The sequence below is a fragment of the Cupressus sempervirens genome, chromosome 10, assembly GCF_028749045.1.
Source record: "Cupressus sempervirens isolate cs-2001-9-10 chromosome 10, ASM2874904v1, whole genome shotgun sequence".
NCBI lineage: Eukaryota > Viridiplantae > Streptophyta > Pinopsida > Cupressales > Cupressaceae > Cupressus > Cupressus sempervirens.
The window spans coordinates 835,753,773-835,765,618 of record NC_143127.1 but is presented as its reverse complement, the minus strand read 5'-3'; the positions used below and the strand labels follow the sequence as shown (position 1 = coordinate 835,765,618).

Genomic DNA, 11,846 nt, shown 5'->3' with positions numbered 1-11,846 from the left:
TGCATACATATAAGATTCTTAAAGTAGTCTACTAGGAAAACTCAAAACAATGAGCATTTAATTCATGATCTACAACTATTTTATACTGACTGTTGATCATAATTTTTAAGAAATTATACACACAAGTTGTCATAGCACATGAACTTAAAGATTCCAGGGAGAACAAGCCACATATAAGGTCATCACTCATCTCTATAACATATGTGTCAATGTATGGATTATAGTCTTCTTGAGGCCTAAAGTAATGTTTAACATATGCATTTGCCAATTGCTTTACAATTTGTCTATCTTCTAAGACATCCATGCAATTGGTTAGGAATTTAGAAACAATATCTACATAAAGTGTTGATCTAGACATATTTTGTAAAAATTCTTCACTAAGAACTATGTGCAAAGATTTCTCAACATTTGGGCATTCAATAACAAACACATCCTCCAAATGTGTTGATTCAATTGCACCAGTAACTAACAAATCCCAATGAGGGCCTAAGCATGGGATAAAAATTTGGTCACACATTCTGAAAGGTTTAAATCTTCTAGAAATCTCTACAAAATTAGATAAGAAAATAGTTATGGATGAAAATTACTCTATTTCTAGATGTGTTGAATAATCTATACTTATTTTACCCAGTACCAATCTTAAACATAGTTTAATTTTGCTTCCCTATCCATTTAGCCTTGTTACAATGGAGTTCCATACAAAATTTGAGATTTATTTTTACAAAGAAAATTGATACATCTATCTTTATATGAGTTCATGTATCTTTCTTTGATTTTTGTAACTATTATTCAAAATGAAATTGGCTTAAAGTGGAGGGTAGGGTTACGATGACAATCAAACTTGATTAGGTTAACTTTGGCCATGGCTATTTGTAAACGAAAATAAGTTAGAGATACATTTTTGCATTAAGATTTAGAACAAAAGCTTCATCGACATGAAGAATTTCAAAAAAAAGGTTAACTTCTTGTTGTCTAATTTTTTGTCAAAAAAAATTAGGAGGTCCACCTTAAATTTTCAAAAAGGTTTTCCTAAAATACAACACATTCTAATCTAAACCTCTTCCAAGTAGAAAAAAATAAAACAAAAATTACATGATTTTTCAAAGAAGAGGAGTGATATTACATTACCTATTGAAACAAAATGGTGAGTATCTCATTTAGCTTTAATTCAATAGAAATGGACTTCACAAGTTAAAATGTAAAAATAGTGAAAGATGACATAGCTAGTCAAGGAAAACCAAGGATATGTCATGTGTAAGGTAGAGTTTGTTAGAAATGAATTAGAATACAAGAAACACATGCATTACAAAGAGTAATAGACCCCACAATTAAATCATCTGAAAGAACAACATGTTCTAGAAATATTTCTTGAAGACTTGAAAAATAGGTGGCATATAATTCAGCCCATGTAAACAAACTTTTTAATCAAGTTTAATAGAAAAAATATACTTATATCAGATTATTACAATCAATAATATTACTTGTGGAACAATTCACACATAATTTTAAAAGTATCATACAATCTATTCCATATTATTCTAAACTCACATCTCATTTAATTCAATAACATTGCTATGAAAAGAATTATTTTTTAACAATTCTAAGAAAAATACTATAAGCAGACATTTGGACAGCTTTTTTAGCACTCCAAATTCAAAAATGATTTAGTTGGAATAAATCAAGAGATTCAACAATATAATCAAAGCCATTTGTGTCTACAAAAATGAAATACAAAACATGGCGAACCTGAAAAATTCACTAACACAAAGCCAAAATGCTTTCACTGTCCAAAAAAGGGCATACTTAGGGTCAAGGGGTGAACCAAAATTCAATGACTCATGAATTTTAAAAGTAATTGAATAAAAAAATCAAGGCTTGTAAATTAAGCCAAACACTTAAGAATATTAGACCAAATGGAAGAAAAGATCTAAATGAGAATAATAGTAATTAATAGTCCTGATAGTATTATTAATATTACTAGCTACATTTTTCTATTAAAGTGATCATTTCTAGCTTCACATTAATGAAAACAACACATGCCTTAGTTTTTAGCATATATAAACTATCTATTGCATATCATTGGTTACATTTATTTAGTGGTGATATTTGTAGTTTACTATTTGTAGTAATAACTACTACTAATGATATTGTATTGTGTTTCAAAAAAAAATGGGTAGCTAGTTTCATTTATTATATCATGCTATTTGGTATTGTGAGCTCAATTCATGTTCTTAACTTTTGAGACTACAAATATATATATATATATATATATATATATATATATATATATATATATATATATATATATATATATATATATATATCTTTTATTAAAAGTTTCTAATGTATAAACTAAAAAAAAAATCAAACCCAAAATATATTGTCATATTAGAATCTTGAAAACAAATAGGTAACTTGGCCCTTAGAGTTTAGCCATTATTTTTAGGTAGCAAATGCCTTCTTAGGGACTGCCAAAAGCTACCCAGGCTCCTCTTAGGTAAAGGTTTAGGCATGCGCTAGAAATTTCAAAATCGAGAAATATCTACAGTTGATTCCCAAGCGCAAATATCATGGACACAAATGAATAATATTAAATATTAGATGGCCTTCAATTGTTTTATCAACTTTATGTTATCAACAGATGTCTTGTTGGGGTCTACCAAGACTTGAAAATGGGAAAATGCCTCCACTTGATTCTCAAATCTAACCTAGACTAAAAAAGCAATTCAATGACAATAGATAAATAGCATTTGGTAGTACACATATCATGTCTAATTGCATGAGTTACACTAGAGTCCTCATCCTGCCAAAAAAATTTCAATAACATGGACAGATTCAATAGGACTTGTGAACCTTACATTTTAAGATGGAGAAATAAAAGAAATGGAGAATAATTCAGTTCAAATACTTTCAAATTGCATAGATTTGAGGAAAAATGAAACATATATCTCATAAGAAAATAGTAACACTAGACATATCTCAAAAAATCTATGAACATTCACTGTAGTGCCTCACTTGGATAAAAACTCTAGAGCTTGAATCACAAAATGAGACCTTAGGGTTGTTTATACTTTGACTCCACAACCATCTACACAAAACAACCATCACAATTATTGATAAACTGTTAAATAAGCACTCAGCTTAAAAAATCTACAAATAATATAGATACATTACATTGCCAAAGATCAAATTTCTGACATGCTCTTTGTAAACTAACAAACACATTAAAATGTAGATTAAAAAAAGTCTAAAAACTACACAACAAACTATTTTTCACATACTTTTAAACCAAAAAGATGTCACAGAGGATTTTAACATCAAAGATTGTGGCACAAAGTTCTAGGTGAGGGCAAAAGGGTTATTGAGAATATGAATAAGATAGGGTTTAGACCTAATGTTTTTATAAATAACAAAATCCTTGAATTGTATGGGAAGTGCAGGAATATACATGATGCACAACAGGTGTTTGACAAAATGTCTAAATGAGATTATGCTTTGTGGAATTTTATGATTGTTGGGTATTCCTATAATGGGTTCACCCAAGAGGCGATGCAGACTTTTGGACAAATGATAGATAGTGGTTTTAGACTACATAGGAATAGCTTTCTCGGGGTTCATTAGGCATGTAGTAGATTGGGTTTGGTGGATGAGGGAAAGTGCTACTTCAAGACTATGAGCAAGGACTATGGGCTATTGTATTCAATGTAGCATTGTGTGTGTATGGTTGACATATTAGGTCATTCTAGCTATCTAGAGGAGGTAGAGGAGTTTATTAATAAGATGTTGAATAAACTGACAACTTTGGTTTTGAATACCTTGCTGAATTTTTGCAAAAGCCATGGGAATGCAAAGATGGAGAAGAGGGTGGCTGACAAGGTTGCTCAATTGGATAACAATATGGCACCCATGCTTGTATTGAACACAAGCAGTGCAGGTGCAAGATATGCTAACAGAGGAGTTGGAAATAATAGCCAAGACATGGGGGGAGACATGGATATCATGAAGCCCCTAGCCAAAGGCAAGTAATGTGCATGAGTATTGAGCAAGATCTTTGTCACATCCACAAAGAGACCAGATCTATTCAAACTTGGATGATTTGAGTGGTAGGATAAAAGAAGTAGGGTGTGTGCCTGACACAAGGTATGTGCTACATGATGTGGACAAGGCACATAAAGAGATAGCTCTAATGCATCACATCTCAACACAGAGCAAGCAAAACTAAGAAATCTTAAACTTAAATTGATGTCTTAGAACAAAAAAAATTCAAAACCTTTACATCCATTTACAGTCAAAATCCTAACAAATCAAATTTAGAAGTAGAATAAGCAAATCTGAGAAACCTTAAACTCGAATTGGCTTATAAAAAATCAACAAACTCAAAAATATATACATCCACTTCCTAAAAAACTTACAAATTGAAACCCTTACTTATATTTACAATCAAGAATCTTTAAAAATCACATTCAATGGCAGAATAAGTAAATTTGAGAAACATTAAACTCGAATTAGCTTTCAAAAATAACAAACTTAAGAAAATTTATATCCACTTCATGAAAAGATCACAAATTTGAAACCCTCACTTATCATTTAAAGTCAAAATCTTAAAGACAACAAGGATATCATGAAATCACATTGAAAGCAGAAATAACCAAAACTAGACAAACCCTTACCACATCCCTATGACAAATATTGTGCAAAGCTAGAGCAGAGGCCAATTCGCAGTAGCATTTAAAGGTCTCAGAAGAATACAATTCGAGATCTAAACTAAGACAAACACAAAACAGGAAAAACTATAAACACCATAAGCCAAATAATATTTTCGTCTCACTACTAATAGAAGACATTTTCAATGAAAATAGTGAATCAAATGGGAAGAGCAAAACATGCTTACCTGAGAAGCACAAAGCACTCTATAACTTTTTCAATATGATCCTGATAACCATACAACTCTACTCATCTCTATATTTGTAACTCCTCAAGACCAACATCCACAAAAACCATCTTGATAGAGGCAATCAACCGTTGACTAAGGGATCTTGCAGATTCGAGAATTTAATGATTTCCCTATTTAGTTAGACAAATGAAGCAATGAGTCTAGTCAAATAGTACCTTTCTATGGAAAATGAGGCTCCCAAGACTACTCTTCTGATAGCTGCAATAAATTCAAAGCTATTCAGACAAGCACTTACCTACTGTCTGAACAAAATATCAATTCCATGCACTAAAAAAATCCACAAAACTGTAATGCAAACGTGACACAAACATTTTAGATAGACTTTCACTAAATGCATTTCTAACAAATCAATCTATATGGATCTCCTTTTGATACAGAAAAAGTAAGAAAGCCCCTGTCTTTTCTGAGCACAATTTTTAAGTGTTCATTTTCTATCCACAACTTTTTTTTTTCTCTTTAAAAATATGAAATAAAACTCCACAACACTGACTGTTCAATGAACAATCATATGCAAACAGTCATATGCAAAAAAAATCTTTACAAAGTTAAAAAAAATTTAGAAAATGAAAGAACAATATAGAAACATCATAATACACAGCTGTTATGAAAAACTCAAATCATTTTAAGAAACAATAAAAAATACATCTAGTAGATGCTATAGTGGTCCTCCCTACAGCATGAACTAAAAATGATAAAATCTGTCCAAAGTACGAAGATGTTGCGCATATTCCACGAGGCACGGGGACATATATGCTGCAGTGGGGAGTATGGGTATGCCATTGGTGGAAGGCATGGAGTGGAGGGCCCGGCCAGTGCAAATATGTTGCACGGTAGCCGGTGCCCTTTTGAATACATCATTCAAAGATCTTAATGCGTTGCCAGATCAAATAAGAACGATATTCAAGTCATCGATACAGATTTCGCCCAGCTGAACATACGACGCAGGTTTACATCTCAAAGCTGAGCGATAACGTAGACAATCATGGTGATCGTGTCAACACGAAAACATGTGTGTAAATTAATTCTACCTATAAAGGCAGAAAATTCGGTTGTGATGACCAAGAGAGACTACGAGACACCCCTTTCTGGCGTGCAGGAGCAGCTCTATGAAGTCTGAACACGTGCAGTACTGCCGTAGAAGTCAATATGCTCGTCAGAAAACAATTGATGTCCATACCTATCCTAATGTGAGTAGTTGAGGGTAATGGTGAATGCATGCTGAATGGTTGTCCAAACGTCTCCAAGAATTTCGACCATTGATTGTAAAAACCAGGCCTACAGCGTAACTATTCATTGAAATTTGAAATTTTCGAAAACTGCGAGGGTAATTATTCATTGAAAGACCTGAAAACGGTCTAATGTGCTGTCAAATCTTTTCTTTATTTGATTCCCTGTCGAGAGAGACCACTAGTGTCATATCTACGCTGTAAAAATCTTTTTCTTTTATTTGTTTCCTCATACTCTCCTGGTCGAACCGGTGACTTATTGACTTAAAAACTTAATCGACGTTTTAGAGTTATCATGTACCCGCACTTCAATGCTAAAATGATATATTTTTTTCAATAATGGCATGGCACATTCTAAGAATAGAATTCTGTTCTAGTGGACTAGGAGAATCGTATACAAACGAGCATTATCATTTTCTAAATTGGGAAGAAAATTATGGAAAAAGGTTATCGTGTAATGTAGACTTAGTCCGGCGTGTGAAAAATCAAACTATTGCAGTCACTGATTATTAATCTCCTATCACAAATGATTATTAAACTGCTGAAAATAAATTTTCAGCTAATATAGAAAAATAACACAACTGCAACTTCACTTAAAATACGGAAAGAAATGCGCAACAGAATCAACACAATATTTTCGGACAAATTGTCCTTGGAAAAACCCCTAAGGGAAAACCAGTTCTACAGATGAGAAATTATATTAAACTTCAGCAAATCAAGAGATACAAAATTCCTTGCCTCACACTGGCAGAACTCCAACAACCTCCTAATTTCTCCCGCTGATATTTCTCACTGCTATCCCTGCGCTAACACTGCGCCCTTGCTAACACTGCAAGACTGCTTCACCAAAGCTTCTCACTGTGCCCTTGCTAACACTGCAAGAGTGTTTGCAAACACTGCAAACTACTTCACAAAAGCTTCTTCCTGTGCCCTTGCTAACACTGCAAGACTGTTTGCTAACACTGCAAACTGCTTCACAAAAGCTTCTTTGCTAACACTGCAAGACTGTTTGCTAACATTGCAAACTGCTTCTCCAAAGCTTCTTCCCTGTGCCCTTGCTAACACTGCAAGACTGTTTGCTAACACTGCAAACAGCTTCACCAAAGCTTCTTCCTGCTTCACCCTCCAAATGCCCCCTAGACCCCTTTTTATACTACTCTCGTTGGTAAACCAACGACCGAGATTAAATCAAACCAACGGCTAAGATTAAGACAACTCAACAGCCAATAATAGAATTGGTTGCAAGGTGTCCAAAAGGGAATCTCTAAAATTAGTAAATAATAACCATTTACTAATTTTTGGCAAGTGGACAAACAGCTGTCCAAACCACCCATAAATACAACCGCTATTCATAGATAAGGACGAACAGCTGTCCAAGCTACCCATAAATAGTGCTGCTATTTCCGGATCAGAAATAACAGCTGTCCAACTAACAATAATTAACCATTCTTAATTTCTTATAGTGGAATGTTTGGAATTATTGGCTATTGGCTACAGGAAGTGAAATTTCTCAAATTCCGTGGGATTGACTGGACCGCGTCCGCCATGTTTGGTCGCCTGCTTACTTTCTATTTAAATTCGATACAATTGTTAAGAGAGATACGAACGCCATGGTTATAAAAATGGGGAAGAAGTATTTTTTCCTAGCAATTACTGTAATTATTGCAGAGCATTACTGTAGTTCAGTAGCAGGGGAATATGGTGGAGATACACTTCCACGGGGGGCTTCGCTCACTGGAAATCAGACCCTAATCTCCCAGAGTGGCAAGTTTGAATTGGGATTTTTCAGTCCCAGTGGAACAAACAATTCGTATATTGGCATCTGGTATGCCCCCATCTCTCAGAAGGTCATCGTTTGGGTGGCTAATAGAGATAATCCTGTTATAAACAAGCCTGGAGTTCTGAAATTTTCAAGGGATGGTCATCTGAGATTGCTCGATAGAAATGGCCAGTTCGTTTGGTCGACTGGTATTGGCGAGAGAGGATCACGAACAGTGCTAATGGAGTCTGGCAATTTCATAATCCTCGACGCTCACAACGAGTCTGCAGTTGTTTGGGAGAGTTTGAGAAATCCAACAGATACATTGTTGCCTGGCATGAGTGTGTGGAAAGGCATGACGCTGACTTCCTGGAGGAGTTCTTCGGATCCTGCAAGAGGGCTCTTCTCTTTCAGAATGGACTCGGCTCCAGGAAGCACGGAGTTATTTATGTTGTTTAACAATACAGTTCCATATTGGTCCAGTGGAGAATGTGTTGGAGAACTTGGGCAAAACTATTTTACTAAGGTTCCCGAATTAGAAGGTCAGAGGAAAGTTCAGGCGTCCTGTGTGAGGCTCTCTCCTTGGAAAATACACATTCATTTTGGCCTAAATCCAATAGATCATATGATAACGGGGCGGTTCCTGCTGAATCAGATGGGAGAATTTGAACTATACTTCTGGATGGATGACGGTAGATGGAGTCTAAGGTGGTCGACATACCGAGGGCAATGTACTGACTATGAAATCTGCGGGGCGTATGGACTCTGCAATGCGAATGATGTGTGTAGTTGTGTTCAGGGCTTCACTCCCAAGCATGACTCTCAGGGTGGTTGGTGGTCAACGGGGTGTGCTCGGCGAAAACCTTTGAAGTGCTCTCACACGAGGGGCACAACGGATGACTTCTTAGAAGCCAAGAACCAATACTTGCCCGAAAGGGAAGCTGTCTTCATCAACAACGAGCCAACAGAGCAAGGCTGCCGCGCAGCTTGTCTCAGCAATTGCTCCTGCACAGCCTTTGCTTTCGCTAATTCTGGTCCACCTGTCTGTAGAGTCTGGTTTGGGGATTTATTGGGAATGAGTGTTTCGACAAAGAGCCAATCGGTTTTCATTAGGCTGGCGGCTTCTGAGCTGCAGCATTCGACATCAGACCGAAGGGTGGAAGTCCCTGGGCTTACTATTGTACTTTCTACCGCCGCAACCTTTTGTGTTGTTTCAGCTTCTGTGTTCGCCGCATTTAGTCTGCAGAAACGTCGAAGACTGTTGAAGGAGAACGTGGAAGAGGAGGTGCAAATGTCTCTCAGAAAGTTCAGTTACAAAGAGCTGCGGATTGCAACGGAGAATTTCAGGCATAAGCTGGGTAGCGAAGCATTTGGTTCTGTGTTCAAAGGAAAACTGGCAGACAACACGCCTATTGCAGTTAAGAGATTGGAGGGTTCCACGCAAGCAGAGAAGCAATTCCGTGCAGAAATTGGTACCACTGGCAGAATACAACATGTGAATTTGGTCCGACTGTGGGGATTCTGCGTTGAACGTTCACAAAGGTTGCTGGTGTACGCCTACATGCCCAATGGCTCTTTAAACTCTTTCCTCTTCTCTAAGCCGGAAGATTTGGAGAAGGTGTTGGACTGGAAGACTCGATTTCAGATCGCACTGGGCACGGCTCGAGGATTACTTTACCTGCATGAGGAATGCAGGGACCGCATCATTCACTGCGATATCAAGCCCGAAAACATTCTCCTTGACAGCGACTTCAGCCCGAAGGTGGGAGATTTTGGGTTAGCGAAGCTGGTTGGTAGAGATTTCAGCCGCGTATTGACCACCACAAGAGGAACTCGAGGGTACTTAGCTCCTGAGTGGATCTCTGGTCTTCCTATCACTTCCAAAGTGGATGTGTATAGTTTTGGCATGACGTTGCTGGAAATTATATCTGGCCGAAGAAATTTAGATTTAAAGGTCGAGAACAGTAGGCTATACTTTCCTACATGGGCTTCATCTCAAATTCAGAGGGGAAACATAAGAGATGTTGTGGATGCAAGGATAGCGAGCGAGGCAAATATTGAAGAAGTTAGAAGAGCTGCTGTAGTAGCTGGGCTGTGCATTCAAGATGACGAGAATAGGAGGCCTAACATGGGGGAAGTGGTGAAGATATTGGAAGGCACAGTTGAAGCTCCTGTACCCCAAATTCCGAGGTCTCTACAGCTCCTATTAGGTCAGGTAGATGACGACGAGAGCAGCAGTAGCCACCCGTGAACCTCCATCCGTATCAGGTTTCTCCATACAAGAAAAATAGTAGCCATCTTAGGCGAAACGTTAAATGATAGATAAAGTTGAACTTGTTGCCATGTTTCGCAGTCAATGGGTTATAAAGTATAAGCGGAGAGAGGTGGGATGATATCACTACAGAGAGATACAATACGTATATGGACAACGAAGTAAAAGTAATATAAAGGGTGTGATATAGAGTTATGAAAAAAATTATGGTTCAAGTTAGATATATATATATGTGTGTTAACAATCATTTAAACGAATATTGAAATCTTTACAAACTTGCAATGAAATTTGTAAAGAATATGGTTTTTTTTTTGTATTTGTCTAAATGATAATACAGTAGAAGAAATTCATATTAGAATACGGTATCAAATACAATGTATTGAAAAACATCATAAATTATAAGGAGTTAAAACTCCTCATAGTAGAAATCAATGATTTGGATTGCACAAATCAAAACTTTTAAATGTCAATTAAGTAGAAGAAATTCAGGTAAGAAGAAGAAAATAAATAAGGCATAGTGAAAAAACTCACAAATTACAAGAAGTTAAAACTCCTCAGAGTAGAAATCAAACATATGCGTTGAGAAATCAATGTTTGGAAATGTCATATTGACCATAGAGAAATATATTAAAACAGTACAACCAACCAACTTATTCTTACTTGAGATCTCTTAAGGAGCATGTGGAAATCACTAAACTTTATGACTCTCCATTCAGTTCATCCATGAGAATATACAATATGTATAAGGGGGAAAATCATACATATGCAATGCTACACATAGCAACAATTGGATCTATATACCAGTTCACATAGAAAGATACTATGGGCAATATTGATCTAAATAAAAAATTTACATAATATCATAGACAAATGGGTTTAATTGAATAGACGAATGCTACAAAGAAAATTAATAATAAATAATAATAGAGCCATGGGCATTGAAGATAATGACTATAAGAAATATTATTATAACCATGGATTTTGGCTTCTATAGTCCAAGTAACCTTTAATTCTATATAGAAATTACAAGGAATGAGTTTATAGAAGATTTTGAACACCCTTATAGTGTCAAGATTTTCACAGCTTCCTTAGCACTCATTTTAGCCAATCATTCATGAAGGGAAAATAACTAGAGAGAGTGTCATACAAGAGTAAGATATGTATATAATTAAATTATATTCAATCTTTAGTGATGATTCTTAGCTAGGGTATACATTTGGGAGATCATTCTTGACATTAATATGTATGAGAGGCTCTCTTTGCCAAGTCTTTCCTAGTTTATTTTTTGGCCACGAGTTTGTCAAGTTTCTCAATTTTATTCAATATAAAGAGTAGAAGCACTATGAAAAAAAAAATCATTTGAATTTAGCTTGAGCATTTACCCTATTTTTTTTTTTTTGAGCTTCTTTCAATTAGTCAAATCCATTTTGTTCTTCTTCCTAATAATCTCCATTACAAACAACTCTTGTTGTAACTAATCAATGATGATGTTTGTTGGCATAACTATTGATATGTCATGGGGAGATTGTTGGCTATTGTTGATGAAGAGTTGATGAAGATTGGAACAACATTTGATTACTGCTAAATCAATTATATTTGTTGTCATTGATGTCAACTATTTGACTAAGTGGCATG

At 35.6% G+C, this 11,846-nt stretch overlaps 1 pseudogene across 1 annotated transcript; it reads left to right on the top strand.

Moving 5' to 3' along the window:
• Positions 1-7,617: 7,617 nt before the first annotated feature.
• LOC149536578 (G-type lectin S-receptor-like serine/threonine-protein kinase At2g19130 pseudogene) lies at positions 7,618-10,523 on the top strand (annotated as a pseudogene). Its single transcript, XR_016357358.1, has one exon. The product of XR_016357358.1 is annotated as a G-type lectin S-receptor-like serine/threonine-protein kinase At2g19130 pseudogene (transcript).
• The last annotated feature ends 1,323 nt before the right edge of the window (positions 10,524-11,846 follow it).